The sequence below is a fragment of the Aptenodytes patagonicus genome, chromosome 7 (genome assembly GCF_965638725.1).
Source record: "Aptenodytes patagonicus chromosome 7, bAptPat1.pri.cur, whole genome shotgun sequence".
Classification (NCBI taxonomy): domain Eukaryota; kingdom Metazoa; phylum Chordata; class Aves; order Sphenisciformes; family Spheniscidae; genus Aptenodytes; species Aptenodytes patagonicus.
In genome coordinates, this window is record NC_134955.1 from 21,046,099 (window position 1) to 21,066,484 (window position 20,386).

General features: G+C 48.7%; 1 protein-coding gene across 2 annotated transcripts in view; it reads left to right on the forward strand.

Moving 5' to 3' along the window:
* Positions 1–836: 836 nt before the first annotated feature.
* Positions 837–20,386, forward strand: part of HRAS (HRas proto-oncogene, GTPase) — a 41,490-nt gene continuing 21,940 nt past the window's right edge. The window contains exon 1 of one of the 2 annotated variants that reach the window (XM_076344278.1): positions 837–980. The gene's annotated coding sequence lies outside the window, so the exon portion shown is untranslated. Of the gene's footprint in view, positions 981–14,659; positions 14,746–20,386 lie in introns of those variants that run through there. The other variant, XM_076344280.1, reaches the window with a different exon arrangement.

Genomic DNA, 20,386 nt, shown 5'->3' on the forward strand with positions numbered 1-20,386 from the left:
TCCGCGGCCGGCCGGAGGCAGGCGAGCGGCGGCTCGCAGGCCCCGGGACAACCGGAGGGTTGAGGCGATCTCCCACCCCGCACGCTGTGTCGGGGAAGCGTCGTGCTGTCAGCCCGCTGGCTACCGGGAAAGCCGCGGCGCCTCTCGGCCCCCCCGCGGGTAGAGCACCCCTGCAGCCGCGGGGAAAGGCGGGCTGCAGGGAGCGGGCGGGCGGCGGCTGGCGCTTGCAGCGCAGCGGCCGCCAGGCCTTCCCCTCACCCCGAGTGCGGGGAGCTCCTGAGGAGGGGCCATCGCGGGGCGGGAAGCAGAGACACGACCCCGAGGTGGGACGACGAGATCACCGCGGCTCCCGGGGGAAGGGGCGCGGAGGCGGCGCGGGTCACACGCCGGGGCGAGGTAGCAACCCGGCGCCCTCCCCCCTCACTGCCGCCCGCCGCCGCCCCAGGGACCGCCCCGCGGCCAGGCCGCGGCGGGCGGGCGGTGGCGCCTGATTGACAGGCGCCGCGGCCCACCCGGAGGGCGGTGGCGGCGGGGGCCGCCTATCAGGGGCGGTGGACGGCCGTTGAGTGGCGGGTGGGCGGAGCGCGGGGCCTGGGCGTGTGCCGCGGCCGCCGGCGGGGCGCGCTCCCGCTCCGCTTCGCTCCCCCCGCACGCACATTGTCCGGGCGGCGGCGGCAGAGCGCCCCGGCGCCCGGTGCCAATGCGGGGCGGGCGCGGCACACCGGGGGCGCCTCCACCACCGCGGTGGAAACTTCACCTCGCCGCCGGGCCGACGCGCGGCTGAAGCCCCCGGCGGGGCCGGGCCGGGCGGGGAGGAGCGGAGCGGCCGGGGGGGGGGGGGTTCGCCCGCCTGGGGGGCGCCTCGTCTTGTTTGATTTTCCTCCGTTGGAAGAAAAAACAAACAATATTATTATCCCGCTTTAAACTTCCGCGCCCCGGTCTCCAGGACGTGCATCCCGCCTGACGGGGTGGACGAGCCGGTGAGTGACCGCCGGGGACGGGGCTGGGGCTGGGGGGGTGGGACGCGTCGTTGGGGGGGCAGCACCCACCGGCTTGGTGGGGATGGGCCGGCAGCGCTGCCGCCACCTGTTAGCGGGGCGGCTGCACCTCCCTGGGAAGTTTGTACCCCCGCTGTGCTGGGCATGCTCCCCGCCGTGCCCCGGGGGAGGCGGTGGGGAGGGAGGGAGGGACCCCCGGCCTGGTGGGCGGTGGCGGGGCCCGGGGGTGTTTGGGGGCGGTGGCGCGGACCCACCTGCTCGCCTGGCCGCGCCATGACTCTGCTGTCTGGGCGCTGCCCGCTGGCCCCAGCCCCGGACAGGCTGCCAGGGTGGGGGGGAGTGGGGTACCACTGAGCCACAGCCTCTGCACCCCCTTTGCCCTCTATCCCCTCTGCACCCCCTTTGCTTTCCATCCCCTACCCACCTCCTTCTGCACCTCCTTTGCACTCCTCCTGCCCTTCTCCCCCCCCCCCCCCAAGCTGCAGCCCCCTTTTCTCCCCCCCCTTGCTCTCCTGCTCCCCCACCCTCCTGTCCCCAAGCTGCCGCCCTCTCCACCCCCTCTCCCTCCTCTTCCTTGCACCCCCAGTTTGCAGCCCCCTGTACCTGCCTTCCCCTATCCTCTTGCATCCCCCACACTGCCCCTGTGATACTCCCAATGGGGAGCACTGGGCCCCCCACCCTTTGCCAAAGCAGGTGCCCACTGGGCTCCGGCTGTCCCCCATCAGAGCGGCACCCCCCAGGGAGAGACCAGTTTCATGGCGTGCCAGGCGTCGGCAGGCCAGGGGCGAGGTGCGGAGGGGGGTGCACAGGTGGCAGAGGTGCAGGTATGTGCATCTGCGAGCAAGCAAGCAAGGTCCCCCTGTTCCTCCATGTGTGCAGCTCTGCGGAGCTGGCGGCACCTCCCTTCCTCCCAGGGATGCTCGCTGCCGGGGCTCTGCGGTGTGCGGAGGCTGCTTGCGCCCTGCCTGCTGTGCAAGGACGTCGCAGGGTCCAGAGGTGCAACCCCTTTGCCCCAAGTGGGAGCAGGTGCATCTGGTGGCTCGCTCAGCCCATATGGGTCCTGGCTGGGCATGTGTTTTAATTGCCTCAAGCAGTGGAGTGTGCCTGGAGACAAAAGAGCTGATGAGAAATCAGAGAGGACTGACAAACTCTGGAGCGGCTGGAGAAATGCTTATGACCGTTGGAAGCAGGAGGACAGTGCAGCATGAATGGCTTGACCCAAGTCAGTCCTTGACCCAAGTCAGTCCTTGACCCAAGTCAGTCCTTGACCAAGTCAAGCCATTGGCTATTTCAATGACCTAAGTCATGTTTCTTTAGCTTATGCCATGCAAAGTTGCTCGGGGGTAGGTCTTTGAGATGCAGAAGGGGTACAAACTCCTGGTGAGGCTTTGTCGTGATGTACTCCAGTCTGGTTGACATGGGTAAGTTGTGTGGGTTGGAGCAGGAACTGGTTTTGAACAGAGAAAAGCACATGAGGCTTTGTGTGGGTTCAACTAAAGAGTTGTTAGAGGGTTGTATGGTGGATGTTGGTTTCTCCTGGTCAGAATGCTAATTTGTTTATCCTTGCAGAGCTCCAAAGTATTTTGATTTTGCAGCTGGTGATTTGCGTGATTTTCCCAAGTGTTTGTCACATAGCCATGACTTTGAATCCATGTGTGTCCCCCCTTCAGTGTGTCTGGTCCTTTCCTTCTCCTCGTCAAACATTTTCCCTGTGATTAATAACATGCCAACTGCTTCATTTCAGCACCGGGGAGGCCAATGCTGATTGAATTCTCTGTTCAGTCTCCTCGGTGGGTCTGGAGGCTGACGGGTGTTATCACTGCAGAAAAGCCTGCTTTGGGGTGGGAGCTGTCAGCATGTCTTTTTTTTGTCTCAGTGAACCTCTTATTTCTTTTAATTAAAAAGAGATGAAGTATGCATGGTAATACCCTCCATGTTTACATAAAAATGATCTTGTAATTAGCAATAATTATCACAGTTTGGGATATCACTGTAATATTTAAACAGGACTTAGGACTTGAGGGACACTTTTCTGGCCCCAAGGAGTTACCCTTGGTGTGGTTCTCTCCTGTGGCGAGTTTGGTTCTTGGTTGCTGTCAGTGGTGAAGGTAGAGCAGTGGTGGGAGTAACCTCGTGTTTCTCTGACATCGGCCTAGAAAACAACGGCCACAGTTTCCTTATCAAGTCCAGCACCACTTCAGGGGGCTCCCTGGCAGACCTGCCGCCACATGCATGGAGATGGTCTGCTTTGGTGGTTTTCACCCTGTGGTCTGAGGACTCTCAAGGGGACTCCCTTGCTATTGTGTTGGGCCAGAGAGGGGGGAAAAACAGGCTGAAAAATTGCCAACTGACCTTTTTTTTTTTCCCCTAGTTCTCCTAGGGAGGTTTGGAAAAGGCTGCTGGTACTTGGGAAGCTTTTCCCTGTGAGAGTAGAGGTCCTGAGGCATCCTTGTCCACGTGGCCATCTTTCACCTAACTTCCCTTCCCTTTAAGAGGAGCAAAGCTCAGCTCACAAATGTAAACATATCCTTCCAGGCTGGAGATGGCACCCACCGCCGCCCCTCCTGCTGCTGGTGCACCCTGAATTTACCTTCCTGCTAGGCTGCCCTTGGAGCTACCCAGGTTTTCTTGGGGTAAAAAAGCTTTATGGAGTAAAAAAGTTGAGTATGGGGGAGATACTCAACAAAACAAAACCCAAGACAAAAAGTACTGCTTGTAGAGAGGTTCCTTGTGGGAGGGTGATGAAAGGAAGAGGTAGAAATATCTCATCTCCTGTCTTTCAAGATGTGTTACACCGCTGTACTTTTTGTCGGTCTAGGAAAAGCAAAATGGTTGTGCTCTGAGCACTCTTTATCTAATTGTAATTTATTATCAGCTTTCTATTTTAACATTTTTGAAGTGTAAACTTACAACCAGAGCTTATTAAGCAGCAGATAAAAATGTTGAACAGATTTGAATTTTACCTGTATTAATCTAATAATATATTTATGAAATGATATTTGATCAACTCCATAGCTGGTTGAAGACCACAAAAGAGTATTAATCAAATAAATTATTTGACAAATATGGATGAGATTAAACAAATGATCTATTTGCCAACTGCCATTCAACTGCTCTGCCATGGCATGTTCCTCTCTATCTTTCCCTTCCAGTCTTCATTCCACTTTTTCATGGTTTATCTTTTCCTGAACCGTCCTCAATATCTGTTTCATTTAATTTTTTCTTTCCCTGTATTATTCTTAATCTCTTTTGTGTCATGGTTTTCCTTTCATTCTTTCTTCTGCCTATTTCTTCAACCTCTCTCTCTATGCTTTTTGAGTATAAATTAGCCAAATTTCCTCTTTCTCCACTGTTTTTATTGAACACTTCATAGCCAGCTCAACTAAACCTGGTGTGCATTTAAACCCATAAAAACATAAAACTAAACCCAAACTGTGTGTTGAGTATGAAGATGTTTGCTTGGTGGTAATGCTTCTCTGCCTTTCTCTGGATTTTCTGGCTGTTGCAGGAAGGGTGTTCCTGCAATTCTGGAGGCTTTTCCCAGCTCTCATTTTATTCTCCTTACGCCTTTTTTAAAGTGAATTTGAATTTGTATCCTAAGAAAACAACTAGGATCAAATGGCAGACCTTGCGTTGTTCATAGGTTGTGTATCTGTATGCAACTTGCTTCCATCTGCTGCCTGACCAAGCCCAGCCTCCCGTCCGGGCAGTCCTGCTTTCCTCCTGGCATCATCCTTCCTCCCCTCTGGGGTTATGTCCAGAAGGTATCTTTCAGTAGGGCAAAAGGGATGAGTGCTCTGAAGGTTTTCTGGCTTACCTGTTACTTTCGGAGTCTGTATGAGTGTCAGGTTTATGAGGGTAAGTAGCAAGAGGCAAACAGGTTATCGTGCATGACCGAGCAGTCACAATATTCAACTTAGATCTAGTATTCAAAGATTAAAGTCTCTTAAAAATGAAAGTGCTGTTATGGAGAAGACTTGGGTTTTTTTTTTTTCCCCCTGGATGAATTCTATGGGGGGGATATTCTCAAAAACAATGAAAGGAATAGAGAACTTTGTATTTCAGGGGATGAAATTTGCTATGCCTTGGCAATAAAGCTCAGGCAGTCCAGAGGAGTGTGATGGGAGTGCTCAGAGTGTGTGATTCGCCTCTGCTGATGGTTGCAGTGATGTTGCTGCAGTGAATGAGCTAAGCTGTGTATGTCATAGCTGTCTGCTTTAAGTACTGGGAGTTATGTGATGATGCCCTCTCGTACCCGTAAGGAAAGGTCTCTGCTGTACTGAAGTTAACAGTTATACCACTCCTCTATGTCTTGTGAAATGTTTTGGATAACACTCGGGTGCACTGACACAGCAAGCAATCCAGACGGCACGTCGTTGAGAAGCAAAATTGATTGGGGAGGATGGGGCCAAGAGGAATATTCTTTTGCAGTTAATTATTTACTGCAGAGAGAGAGGAAAACTGATGATGTTTGGTTTATAATTACAGATATCCAGAGGAAAATGCTTCAAGATGATCCATTTTATTCTGTGTGTTGCCACCTATTTCTTGGTCTCTCTATAAAGTGAGACTAGCACTGTTTAATGACCGGTTCAGTAAAAGCAAAACTTCATTATTAACTTCTCACTGCTGGAATATGATTTTACAGCTTGCTGTGCATGACGCAAAATGGCCTGAATGCCTACAGAGGGAATAGTCTTTCCATGCTCGCTGTCTTAATGCATGACCTGCCCCTGGTGCCCATCTGATGGCAACGTGGGCTCTTGGAACAGCTCATCTCTGTGCTGAAAGGTGACTTTGTGGTTGAAGTGCAGGACCGTGAACTTAGGAGTCCTGACCCCCTCTCTGGTCTTGGCTGAGCTGGTTGCCTTATCTCACTTGTCTCTCTTCTTCTTCTGGAGTGATACCAACCCAGTAGATATCCAGCCTATCTGCTAAAAGGGTAGGATATTGAGGGGCACTCTGATAACACAGAGGCAGCAGCAGCCCACGTACTTGCATAATACAGTGCTGTGGGCCAAACTGTAAGTGGGTTTTTCCTTTTATATAGCTAAACCCATTACAGATCAGACTGCTTGTATATAAGTTAAATTCAAGAGCTGGTGGAGCCGAGTTTAGATGTGCATGTGTGGGAGCAATAACTTGACGAATACAAAAAAGAGACATTGCTGCAATGTCTCTGGGAAGACGCCTGTACGTCTTCTGCTTGTTTAGCATCCTTGAGAGAACAGCAGACGTGAGGGAGAAGCAGTGGCCTGTGAAATGAAGAGGATGTTGCCCTCTTACTGGGAGAAGGAGAGGAGCGAGATCTAAAAAGCCAGGGAGTAGGAGTGAAATGAGGAGTGCGGGTATGCACAGTGGGGTCTGCTCCAGGCTGCCCTGTTCTCACTGGGTAAGGTTCTGCAGGAAGAGAAGCGAGGAGGAGATCAGTGGAAAAAGGCATTGTGGAGGCTGCTGTTGTGCAAGGTGGAGCGTCAGCTATCCTGCCGGTCCAGGCTGAATCAGAGCATGGCTGGCCAGCAGTGGGAGTGCACGGGATCATCTCCCCTGAGAAAAGCAGACCAGTGAAAAATCTCCAAAGGAGAGTCTGGCTAGCAAGTGCTTGTGCCCCAGGCAAGTCGGGATCTTGTGGAGAAGTGAGCTCTGTTCATCAGCAGTTTGTTGGGGTAACAGGCTGCCGTCGTGTAGGCTTGTTCCAGTATCAGCGTTGAGTCTGCCCTGATGCTCCATGCTGTCTTCAGCAGTTCTGTGGCTTGCATCCAGCTCTGTTCAGCCTGCTCCAAGCCATGTGTATAGAATAAGTTTGAATGTATGAAATTGGAGTCTACAAATGATGTATTTTGTCCCTTGTCCTACCCCAGCTAGCCACTGCAGCAGCCAGAGCGGTTCTTCTGGTGTGGCACTAGCTCCTGTATTTCTGTAGTGACAGTAGCATCCGTCTTCCTTCCCTGCAGCTGGCTTTGCTGGAGCAAGAATGAGATGTCAGGGAGTTTAGTGTTACGTGAGGGACTGGAATTCATCCTCCAGAAAAAGGAGAAGGCTGGGCTTGAGAAACCAGGCTTTGGTTGGTATGATAAATAAATAAAACAGTAGTTAAGTATGATAAGTAAATAAAACATCACTGTTTCTTGGAGGTAAATATGGGACAGACCCTGGCTTGTATGTGTGCTAATCCTGTAACTAACTTCTTCATTGTCTCCCCTTGGATCTGTGTCTGTTGATGCAATGGCTCATTTTGGGTCCTGCTGTGTTAGGCTCCTGCTGTGAACAGCGTGACTTTCTCCTTTGTAGCACACAGACCCAGCAAACGCTGGTGAAAACAGGAGGTACCTTCTGCCTGAGTGCATGTGTGTGTGCACGCACACCCCTTGCCTCCCCCACTTGTGTGCAGAGGCTGAATATATAACCTTCTAATATAACCTTGGTCATGCAAGGTTTCTCCCAATCTTGTTTCCCCCGGCCTCTTCCTGATTTGCATGATATCGTACGAGGCTAGCCAGCTTTTTCTGGAGGGCTTGTCCCACTTTCCACGCAGACAACCTTGGGCAAGTGGTCTGCTCCCTGACCTGCTTTGACAGGCGTGTGCTGGCTTCTTGCTCTGCTAATGTGGGAGGGAGTATGAGGATAAGTGCTGGGGAGCTAGGCAGGGGGAGGACATTGCTGTGCCGGTTGGTGGTGTGACCTCCCGTGTGGCAGTAAGGGTAGCTGCTGATGGATGAGGAAGTACACGCAAATCCCTGCTCTGCTTTCTGCCTCATCGTTCTGCTGGGGGACATGGTGGCTGTGATTTGTACTCGAGTCTGTGAGGATCAGATCTGCTCTCTCTACTCCTAGGAGTACAGATGTACATCCTCCATCCTGCTGTACTCAGTTACAGCTGACAACTCGTGGCTGTTCGGGTGGCCCCATAAATTTCCAAACATCAGGGTATTCATTCTTAAAACACAGATGCGCTGGAAAGAAATTCCCACCTTCACCATGGTCATGGTGGTAAACAGAGGCGTGAGTCAGTCAGACCTAGATCTGGAAAAGTGCTTCTGCTTTTCCACAGAAGCAAGGAGGCTGTGTGCTAGTGTGGCTTATAGTCACAGGGGCATGTGCAGGGTCTCACTGGGTCTGTGGCAGAGCAGGGAGGTGGATGGATGAGGGTGGAAATCTCTTGGCTGATCCCTGTGCAAGATGCATCCGGTACAGTTGGTACAATTGTACCATGGTTCCTTGGGCAGAAGGGATGAAAGCCACAGTATTTATCCCAGAAAGCCACCACAGAGGCAACATCAGGACATATTTCTGAGAGTGGCTGGCAAAGTCAACACAGACATGTTGTCCAGTGCTAGATCTGTTCTGTGTTCCCATCCCTGCAATACACCCAGTATCAAAAGGATCGGTGGCTAAAGACGTCAGGCACCTAATTAGAGATGTTTTCAAGTGTGAAAAGCATTGTCTTCTGAAAATACTGTCCCTTTATGTATCTCAGTTGGTCATTCAGAGACCGAAGTCATTCCACAAACTGATAACATTGACCAAGACTCAAGGAAAGAAAGAAGACAGAGCTGTAGACTGTGCAGGGAGATAGGGCTCTGTAGAGTGCATCCTGGATTTGATGTGCAGATGATGATCTGCACGGGGCTGTTGAGCGGACGCAATGATAGAGACAATCAGTTGATGTTGGACTGGGAGGTCTACCAGCTGGCTGCCTTTTAAATGTTGCTATTTCCATGCTGACATGCTGAGGATGGAGGGTGCTTTGGAGCACACAAGTTTTTTAAACCACTGACAGTGGTTATTTAGAGCTGCAGCAAAGTGCTTTCTGTAGGCATACCACTGCAGCTTAACTTGGCCTCCAAGAGATTGGTTTGCTACCACCCCCACCACAAACCACAGGATCTTAGGGCTGATCCTAGGTGGAGTGTTGTCATAAGCCCACCTCAGTCCTCCCACCATGGGGCTATAGACCGTGTCCGCAGCCCTTCAGTGTGGGTCTAACAAGGCAGTGCCTCAGTGGGGTGAGAACAGTTCTCTCCCTATTTTGTAGCAGGCACAAGGAGGATACAAATAGGAGGAAAATGGCCTTTCTTGTCTGATTGCAGCAACTACTGTCATGGTTTTCTTCTTGAGATAATTTCTTATCTGCCATCCCAGGCAAGAATTTGGGCAGTTGTCCTGCAAGGAGGAAAGCTAGGACTTTCAGACCCTGCATAACATTTGCTTAATAATTAGTCATCTGATCCCCACAACTACTGCACCTGATTATCAGGTGCCAGACAAGATGCCCTCTACTCCAAATTCCTTCCACAATGAATGCATTAATCTGTATGGGCAAGAGAGAATACTTCCTCCACGTCAGTTTACACCTTTGCTGTTCCTCTTCTTCTGCTGGGTACGTCCCAAGCAGCCACGTTCTTCCAACCTGTGAAGTGTCCAGGCCTGGCTGCTCCTCATATCTGCTAGAAAGTGTAAAACTGCACTCCAAGTGCCAAGTTCTGGCTGTGGAAAGTGAGTTAATCCATGAGTTTCTCTTTCTTCTTGCTCCTTCCCAGCGTTTTGCTGGTAGATATGATCACTCTTATTGCTTGTGGGTAACGTGTCTTACCCCAAGTATTTACCAGTGCCTATAGCCAGGGCAGACACTGGGCAGGGAGAGGAGAGGCATTATTATGACCTCTCATTTTACAGCTGGGGAACTGAGAAATAGAAATCCACATTAACAGGAGGAGCCTGGAGAAGAGTTGAGAACAGAAATTGTTGTCCTAGTCCGGTGCTTTGACTGCAAGATCAGCTTCCCCCTTCCTTTGGTAACTGATGAGTATCAAAAGATTCAGCACCCAACTGTTGATGTGTTGCTAATCTGATTTTCTGATGTGTGAAATGCTTTCTCATTACAGTGAACCCTGAGAAGGTGGGATTTTGTTTCCTTTTATCATTTCAAGCAAGGTTGTCTTGTCTGTTGTTTTAATATTTTAGGTATCCGATCTTAAAAGTGATGTGAGTGGAGGGCTGGAATAGCAATCCTTTTCATGTAAGTCTTCCAGGCTGTAAGTGGGGCTTGTGTCTGCAGAAATGGATAGATATCCTATAGTAAAACTGAGTGTCTTGGCTTGTTGTGGGTTGGAAAAACAGTAAGAAAATTTGGGCAATTGAAAAGAGATGTTGTAGCCCCCTGGATGGGGATTGATTTAAAAACCAGAGGGCTTTAGGATCTTGACTTGTGTTGGCAGCAGATGATTGCAAAATGAGCCATCTCCCTTTTGGTCACCCGTGCCGAGGCACTTTTTGTGGAAAGATCTAAAAAACAAGATGCAGTTAATTGACCAAGTCTTTGAGGATAAAAAAACTTCCCGGGGGGGGGAAGGTAATTTCTTCAAGAAGCAAAAAAACCCTTTACTTTTTCTTAAAGCAGTTTCAGAGGCACCTAATCTAATCTTTCCAAAACAATTCTCTGGCAGCCAGGGCTCACATATTTTAAAAAAAACAGTGTAGAAAGGGATGTATTGTGACAGTTTAATTTGTTGCTGAAATACGGTCACCTCTGGGGTAATTCAGAGCAACCGTGGAGTGGATGATAAACCTGTTCAGGACGGGAGGTGAGTAAAGGGAGGCTGCTCATATGAAACCGCCAATGGAAGATGCCCATGCAGAAGTATAATTCCTGGAATTTAGGTTCATCTTCTTCCTCCTTTGACTTCCTTTCATTTGACTCTAATGGAGCTGTAGCCTGTTCGCATCTTCTGAACAGGGCAGTTGTTGCTGAGTCCTTGCATGTGTCCTTGCTGTGGCAGCAAGGGAAGTTTTGGTGGTGATTCTCCCAGGCAGGTGGTAGGGAAGACCCTCTGGTACTGGCCAGCTTTAGGGATGAAATAGATGCAGAAGAAAAGGTGGAGGATTACAGCATGTAAGGTACAGGTCCCTGTACCTTCTAGTCCCTGGCTGGGGAATTCTAAAGGCCCAGGTCAGCTAGCTGGATATTGTAGTCACCAATCCATGGGTGCAAATTGAGCTGTGTAAAGCTGGCCTGCAAGCTCTACTGTTTTAAAGAGAAAACAAGGCAATTGCAGGACGCTCTTGAGAAAGCAAAGGAAAGCCTGCCCAAGTTTTAGAGGAAGATGTACAATTTGAAAAGAAAGAGGTATGGAGTTGCTTCTGTAGCCCTGTTTAGGGTCCTCAAGAAAAGCGTTGTCTGAAGTGTGCTCCTTGTGAAGAGGTGGGAAGCTGAGTGCCTAGCAGAAGGCTGGGCTTTTTCAGAGCATGCTACTAGGTACATGGTTTTTGGCAAGCCCTGCAATTGTGTTGCAACAGGGTTACAAGGTCTTGTTCAAATTCTGCTGAAGTTGGTTGAACTATGTTGACTGCAGTGACCGTGGGCTAGCAGGCAGTACAGCATCTCTCAGGTCAGTTCAAGTTTTCATCTCCTTTATTTTGAAGTCTGCATCTAGAATGAGTTTATTCAATTCACAGCTTAGAGCAACTTCAGAATAAAACCCAGGGAGGAGAAAAAGGGAAAAAAACAACCCACCACCAACAAAACAGGTCAAAATAATCAAACGGCTTGTGCTATGGAACTGGCATGTGACTGGCAGCTGATGCGTGGAGGTGGACAAGCACCGGTCGTGCTTTCTCAGCATCACTTGCTCTTCAGGGGCAATGGGAGCAAGTACCTGTTGGGATTAGGACGCAAAGAGATAACGTTTAAAATCTGAGGCAGGAGCCTGCAAACTCTGTGACAGTTGTATGCTGGGGTGGAAGAAAAAGCTCTGCCACCAGTAAGTCACCCTTTCAGGGAGCTAATTTGAAGTTCTTGTTTTCTTCTGAACCCTTCAGTTAGTCCTACTGTGGGTAAATGTCGTGCAGTCTCTTCCATGCTTGCTTTTTTTTTTCCCCCTATTTGATTTGAGGGCCCTCTGTAACAACTTATTCCTCATTCATCCTGTTGTCAGGGAGGTTGTTCTGCCTGCAGTCCCTGTCTGAGCTTAATTTTCTTATTTTCTGTAGCACAAGGGCTGATGGCTTCACAAATCTTAGAATAACTCCTCAATCTCTCCCCTGGCCAGCCTAGCAGCATGACAGCTCCATTTAATGTGCGCTGTCTGCTTTGGCTTCCTGCCCCTAGACTCATTATTTTGCATTTGTCTGCATCAAACTCCAGTGTTGCCTGCCCCAAAGGATCGTATATCAGAAGTCATGAAAAAGAGAAGAATCCTCAAGGATAGTCTGTAAATCCCAAGTCTCTCCGCTAAAAGAAATGTGCAAGTCTGGGTGTTCTATCCTTTCCTCTCCCATGTCCTTGCCCCAGCCCTGCTGTGTGCATGCATCCCTCCCTGCCTGTCCTGGTGCATCTCTTGATGGGCATGAAGTGAGTCTCGTAGGTTCTCTGGGCAATGCCGTTCCCACAGCACAAAGTGTTTGGTGCCTGGGATGTTTCTCTTTCTTCTCCTGCTGACACAGAGGCAGGTCAAGACCCGCAGCTCTGCCTTCTCTTCAGCCAGCCCCCAAAATGACTTGGATCCACTTGGAATATTGTTACAGGGAAAATATTGTGAAGTTTTCTCGGTGGTAGATATTTCAGGGCATGGGCCTCTCATCTACCACTTGAAGTGTAGTGTTACCTTCAGGCCTTGGGGACTGGAAGTGCTTTCATGTTAGGTGCAGTGTGAGATAGTACCTCTCTGAAAAGCTTAGTGCAAGATGGGGAACATCAGGGTGCAATTCACCTGTCCAGATGTTGACATCTAACATCCCAGCCGCTTACCCTCAGCCCCCCTATATAGGCAGCGGAGGAAATGAGCACTTTCATCTCATCCTAATGCAGATAGATATCTGAAACAGCTCAGACAGATCGTGCCTGTCTCTTCTCATTGATGATAAAGAGGCTCTGGATGATGGGTTCTCATGGAGATGTCTGTGTTGTAGGTGAGGTGAATCCCACCTTGACTAGCTACATTGAGCAGGTTGGGGTAGCACAAAAAGAGAGCAAGACAGTGTTGAATGTAGTCTGTCCTTGTCTTGGCTGCATGCTGTCTCATTTGCTAAACCTATGTGTCTTCCTTTGCTCAAGAAACTACCCTTCATTTTGGTTCCTTGCTGGCCAAGAGCTGGAGGGATGTTATCCAGACAGCAACTGGAAGACACAGTTAAACACCTCTCAGAAGTGCTCCTAGCAAAGGTGCTAGGACAGAGCTCCAAGCCTGTACCAGCTCTGGACTAAGGGGCATTTTAAGCAACTGAAGGCAGAAAGCATAGGTAGGAATGGAGCACTTTTGTCCCTGTTTCATCCTTTCATACTGAGGCCAAGCAGCTGCTAGCATAGGTCAGGGGTTACTCGGATACTTCTCAGGAGCTCCTCACCTTGTGTGTGTGCCCAAACAGCAGTCCTGTTGTATTACAGTGGGGAAAGACATAAGATCTCTAAATTTGGAGCTGGGACAAGGGCATGGGGACTACAGATTGTGAATTAGCAAATGATAGCAGCAGGAGCCCTGTGGTGCCTCTACTAGGGCTGCACATCTGGGTGTTCCAGGCTTGGTGGGTAAAACCCTTTCTGTTAGGGGGGAAAAAAGCTTTTTCCTAACACTGAAGCGCTATTAAATGCCGTAATGGGGCTTTGGGACTGATGGAGCCAGTTTCTGTAGTTTTGTATCCCACTTGAGCTGAACCTTCACGGTTGCTCTGAAGACCCTGGTGTAGCCTGCAGGGAGCAGGTTGGAGGAGACCCAGAGCTGTTCTTGAAAGAACTGGAAGAACAAAGCTGAGCTGACTGGAAGGAATAAGGCCTGGTAGCCCGGGGAGGATTTTCTTGACTGGCTGAGTTTTCCCCTTTGATTGGGAGCACTTGTTCCGTCATGCCTTTTGCTGGGGAAGAATTAGCCCGGTGGCAGAAATATGATGCACCAGGTGTTTTGGGAGTGAAAAACCTGTCCGCAGCAAGAGCCTGCAGAGCTTGAACTCAGCCTTTGAGTCCCTGTGCTGGCAGCTGGTTGCAAGCCTGCTCGGCAGGGGAGGGTGCCGTGCCAGGCTCTTTACCCTCAGTCTCATGCCTGTGTAGTCAGCATTAAATCCTAGGACCTCGAAGAAAACCAGAGTCAGTTTTATACCCCACTTTTTGTTACTGAAACTCATGCTATAATTCCCATCGGTTCAGACACCCATAAAATGGTGGTTAGCTCTGGAGAGTCTCTGGAAGTCTGTGTGCACTACAGTCACTTCAAACTTTGCAATAGCAGGGAATTTATTAGAGGAAAAAATTCTGGCTGACCTAGGTGGGAAGCACACATACCATGCTACAGAAAAAGGCAAAAAAATACCTTATATTCCATTATATAGTTTATTTCCCTCACTTCACAATGCATCTGATCTCTCCCTGCTCTCTCTCCCAGCTACACGTGTCTACCACAAGCTTTTCTACTTTCCAACTCACGCTTCTAGGGGATGGAGAGGGCAAGGGAGAGTGTATGAAAACCTTCAGGAGGCTTTTAATTCAGGAAGGAAGGTATATCGGGGCCTTGTAGTTAAGGCTCACAGTGTGTGTTTTGCTCTGATACTTTCCTTGTTGTCTTTCCCCTCTGAACTTTGGTGTAATCAATAGCATCCGTGTTTGAAGAGCGTCCCAGCAGAGAGGCATCTGGCACAGCATTGGGTCCTTGCAGCTCCTTGGCGTTTCTGCTGCACGTAGCCTCTTGCCTGGTCAACAAGTGCATTGTCAGTGGCACTGAACAGGGAGTGTGCGCCTGCCCCTTTTGCCTGCTCACCCAAGGTAATCCTTCTGTTACTCCTTCCACATGGCAAAAACAAGTCAGAAAGGGGGAGATGTTAACGCAGGGTTTTGGTTTGCAAAATGATACCTGCAGTGCCTTGCTGTGCTCTGTTACTCATGTGCAAAACCCTGAGCCCAATCCACAAGGAGTGGTATCGTGCTAGTACTGGCTTTTTGCTGTGATCAGCCTGCTGCCAGTTGGATGTGCTCCAGCAAAACGGTGCTTTTTACTTGTTAATTTTTGCCACTGACAGTATGCTCACTGCCTTGTCAACAGGAGGCGGTTCATAGGTCTCTGGGAGATGTGCATCGTCGTCAGTCAGCTGTTTGCTCTCCTGGTTGAACAGGCACGTGTACGGGTCTTTGAAAGCTGGTGGGAGAAACCAGGATCCATCAGTCTCTTTCACGAAGGTTTTGTAACTATATGACCTTCCTAACTAATTTCCCTATTTCCCCAATAATATATATATTTGTAACTAAATCTAGGCAGACAAGGCTATATCAAGCCTTAGGCATGGAAAATCGTGTAATATGATAAAGTTGCCTATTGTGTCCAGGGTAGAGCTAACCTCGTCGCACCAAGAACTTCCTTAAGATTTTAGCTTTAGGGTGGGAAGACAACTCTCATCACAGGGAACCCCAGTTCCCTCCCATACTTCACCAAAGGCTGCTTTGGTTTCTGATTCAGCTCTGCAAATACCATCTAGTGGCTTCAAACTGGATATGAAGTCGGCTGGTATTATTTCCCCTGTGAAGGCTAGAGCGAGGGAGAGAAAATTAAAGCAACTTGTCTTAACCTGAATCAGCATTGCGGAGTTGCGAGCGTGTCTCTGTAGAGCCTAGTGAAAGGTCCATGCCTTATCTGGCTTGATACTTTGCTGGTTGCACAACTCGCACATCCCATAGATGCAAATATTTTCCTGGGGTTGGCCCCAGTTGCCCAAGGAGGGTGTTTGTTCAGATTCTTATGCTTTGCAATTAATACAAGCTTGCAGTTAATATAAGCTTCTCAACTCTATGTGAGAGAAAGAAGGGGAAATGGTGCTAGGTGGTTTTTTTTCCCTTCTCCCTGTTGTTGTTCCTCACCAGCTGGCTACTTTGAAACGAGCACATTGTGGTTTTTTCCTTCAGAAGCAACGTGTCGTTGCAAATTCAGCTTCGGAGAGGTTGTGGGAGCTTTTGTCTGCTGGTGTTGCGGCTGCTGCAGGCAAGGCCCAGACAATATGTAGTGCTATGGGTACCCAGCCTGTGAGCTGGGTCTGGTCGAAGTGGATGCCAGCCCAGCCAACCAGCATGGTCCTTATTCCCTGGTGCATTCCCACACTTGCTCAGCGGCGGCTGGGAGATGCTAGACCTGCCTTGCTCCTTCGTATTGTCGCCCAGATCATGCAAGAGCAGCAAAGTTCACACCATAGGATGTTGTCAAAGGAATCTGAACCTGGTGCATTGCAAATCAATATCTTTTCTCTGCTTTGTTCAGCTAAGGCAGCATTATCTCAAGAGGGCTGTATGAAGTGTGCTTGTCACAGCTGTGCCAGGCACCGACACAGCTCATGGAGATATTCATGCACGTTCACTCCTGAGCTACTGGATGAAAATTGGCTTCTTTAGAGGGTAAATTCCCTCCATTTTAGTACAGGTTCAAAAAAAGGTATCCAGTTTAGACCTGGAGAGCATACTTCATCTTTAGGTATAGCAGCAAAACCTTGAGTAAACCTCAAAGTTTGTGGTTCATTGTATTTTCTAGAGTACTCTCTGAACTTACTTTTTTGTGCTCTTCAAGAGCAGCGATTCCTTTGGTGCTGTAGAATAAAAGAAGCACTTGCTTAAGTGGAGGAGTTGTCACCTTATGAAACTCAACCTGGGCCATCAGCTGTGTTTCACAGGGATCTCAACCGATCACATTGATGTCGTCTTCAGACCTTGCAGCCATTTGGAAGTCTTTGGGGGGGGGGGGGGGGGGAAGGCCAACTACGTGAATTTTTGTATCTGGTCAGGGTTTTTGACTGTTAGCTTAAGTCAGATTTCCTGTTTGAGTTGACATAGTATGTCCTGAGTTTGATCAAAAATACGTGGAAGTAAGGGCAAATGAAGCCTGTGGAATGGCAGCCACCACTTGAAACAGCTTCTTTATGGTAGATCTCCATTTGGGTAAGAAATACTAACTTCAAATACACTTTTTTTCAATGCAGGTGTTACACCTTCTCTGTCTTGTCTTAGCTGTGCAGGTGAAAGGCAAAAATCATTATATGAGGTGATAAAATATTTGTGATTAGCAGGGGTTTGAGTCCAGATCCTAGACCCTAATCAGCCTCTGATGGAAGGAATTAATTTGAAATGAGACCTTTACCCCAAGTTTTTAAGAATGGATTGTGAGGGTAAGTTGACAAACTCCAGCTTTCAGAGCTCAATGCTTTCCTTGCTGTTGGAGTATGAATTTTCCTCTTGTGTTAATATACTCACTTTCTACAAAACGCTGCAGCATCTCTTTTTGCTTAAGTAGTGTTTCAGGTTAAAGCTGGCTGGTTTGACATGCAAGCTGGTGGTTTTCTATGGGCTTTTTCTGTTTTTTCAAAAAGCTTTTTGCAAACATTTGATTCATTTTTTTGAATTTAATTTTATTTTTACAGTTGAAGTTCCTGTGTGGGAACAATGAGAGCTATGTAGGAATCGTACCCACTACACCACGCCATGGCCTTGAAGGTTCATTGTAGGGACACATGGTCCTCAGGGACTAGCTTTCTGAAAATAAGAGGATTTAAAGGCGAAATCAAGCAGCAGTTTATTTCCAGTTAGGTGTGAATGACGTCCAAGAGTGAGAAACTGCTGTGTGTGCCTTAGGAGCCCTGAGAAACAGCACTGGTGAGCTCTGCTGCTGTCAGATGAAGCAGGGAGGCTTTATCAGCATATCACTGCTTTCTGAAATCTCACCTGTGGCTTGTCTCTCCGCCAGGCTCCTGTGAAAATCATGTGATCACATTTGAGATCTCACAATACTGGCAAGACTGTAAAAATTCAGAGTTCAAGCTTAATCTCTGAATTTATTCTTCTAAGGAAGGAGATTTTGTCTTACCAAGGATTTGAGGAGAAATGGACCCATAAAGTAGAGCCCCTGAGTGCAGATATTTTGGTGGTTCTCTGCTCCTTTAAGAAAAAAAAAACAAACCACCAAAACTCTGAAAGAGCTGCTTGTTCAAAAATGAAGACTTTCTGTAGTTGTTCCTGTGACTGTTTCCTCACGGGGATCATTTCCATATCTTATGAGTAATTTTTGAGTCCAACTCTTAAGCTCACAAGACAGATCATGTCGTGACAAGAGCTAGGAAGTTTGCATCATCTGATTAGACTGGATCATCTTCAACAGTGCTGGTTCATGTCACCTGTCTGTTTTCTTGCTTGCTTTTTCCTAACCACTGGGGGGAAGGAAAAAAACCCCAAACAGCCTTGTGACACTTAGCATTACTCAAACACTCTTGCAGTCTTGAATGGTCAGCCAGGCACCATGGACAAATTTTGTGGGTGTGGGTGAGCAGAATTGGAGAGGAACCCCTAGACCATGCATAGGATCAGGCCCCTACCACTTGAACAGCAACTTCATAGCTGTTACGATTCGTAGACCAAAAAAAGCCTGAAGGTGTGAAAAGGGATGCAGCCACCAGTCTAGGCAAGCACATAGACCGTGGTCTTTTGGTGCACATCCCATCTCTATGTCCCACCAGCCCTGCCTGGAGCCTCTTTAGTGGTATTTGCCGTAGCCCAGGAGATAGTTGTATGAGGTTTTTGGTGCCCTGAGGTCCAGTTTTCAACCCCCTTTCCAGAAAGCATGGCTTATGTATCAGAGCTTCAGTTCTTGTGTCTTTGCTGGTGTTTGTGAGGGCAGATGCTGAATACAGTGGTAACCAATAGAATAAAAGGTCAGGACTGATTTGCTGGTGGCTGGGGGGCTGATGGTGGCAAAGGGTGATAGCGTGAAATGCTCCCAGCAATTGGTGATTTGCAGTGATGTAGGATGGATGAACCCAGAGACTGCTATGTAACATGTGCAGACTTATTTTTGTCACCCCCCCTCGCAGAAACTCCTCAGGGAGGCTCTGTGTGTCCTTAGGAACCAGTGGAAGGGGAAAGGAGGGGATGCTTTGTGCTTCTTAACAGAGGGTTCTGGGAAGACACTCAGCTGCTGATCCCAGGAGCAAGTTCTCTGGGCCAGCGCCCACCAGCACCATGTGCAATTCCTCATGGCAGCCAGATCTCTAGGGAAGAGGAAACAACTCAGTCACCTCCTTCCTTCTTCTGCTTTATGATTGCTGACTTTTATAGCTGCTCTGTAGGCATGCTCTGTGCCTCCCTGGCTGAATGAAGGTGTATTTTTAACCCTTCCTGTCCCAGGAAATGTCAGTCTGCCTTGCTACTGTCTCAAGATGCTGAGGGGGATAAGTGCTCCAAGTGGGCTAAGGTCGAAAATTAAAATAGACCAAGTGAGATCCTCAGCCAGTGTTGACTGCCTTGGCTTTAGTGGCTTCACTGCAGGGACGCTACTTTTTACCCTTTCCTTAATGTGATCCTTCAAGGCTAAATCTCAGTTTTGGGACTCGCGCGTTTGGTTCTGACTCCTCAGCTTGGGCTGTCCTCTCCCTTTCTGTGGGAAACTAAAAAATCCTGCACCTTGTCCATACTACACATGCACAGTGGCTTAGGGTTGTCGGGAGAAGTCAGCTTTGAAGTTCTAAGTTTGCCTTTTGTGGTTATGTTTTTTTCAGGCCAAATACAGAATTGTTTGCACGAGCCTTATAAAGACCAAGAATAAATCGAATCAACACTACTGTGTTTCTTTTTTAAACGTCTCTGCAATGTGTGCTTCCCCAGCATTGCAGAGTTGTGCTTCGGCAGCAGGATCAGGAAGCGTAAGAGGCTAGTGGGAGATGGCTGGACAATGGGAAAGAAAATGGGAAGCTGTATATACAAGCCTGGTAAAAAGAAGTGATGTTTATAGCTTGGGGACCTCATTGTGGCAAGGTGTTAGGGAAGTCACTGGCTTCAGAAGATACAGATTTGAGTGTTGTATGGACAGCAGGGACAACCAGAGTTAAAAGGAAAAAAATTCTCCGAAGTGGAAACTTTGGTGTAGGAGCCCCCTTTTTTGTTTGCAGATCATCTGGCAGGATGAGACCCTGCTCTGGCACCAAAGATGGTTTCCGCTGGAAAGAGTAAAAGAAGGTTTTGGGCTATGTGAGAATCCCCTATAACATCTTTCATGCCTGGCCATCGCTTACACTGCCCTAATGAAGTTACATTACAGTAATTAGTGTATTACAGTTCAAAGTTCAAAAGTCTTTTTTTTCTTTCTGTCTGTCTTATGTGTGTGACCTTTTCTTACTGCTGTGTGGGGTTTGCCTGGGGAGTTTGCTGTGCAGAGATTGATCTGTGATGGAGGTGCATTGCCATGCCTGACAAAAGGATGCTTCATCTAGAAGGGCACCTGTGGGCTCACGTTGCCCCGTTTTACTTTCCCCAAGCTGTGACTCTTCCAGCTCATGCTGCAGACATTTTGGGCTGTACTTTGCATGGTCTCTTTCTTTGTGTACTCTCAGGAGAAAACAGGTGCTGAAGAACAGGGTGAAATCCTGTCTGTGGTGTTGTAAGC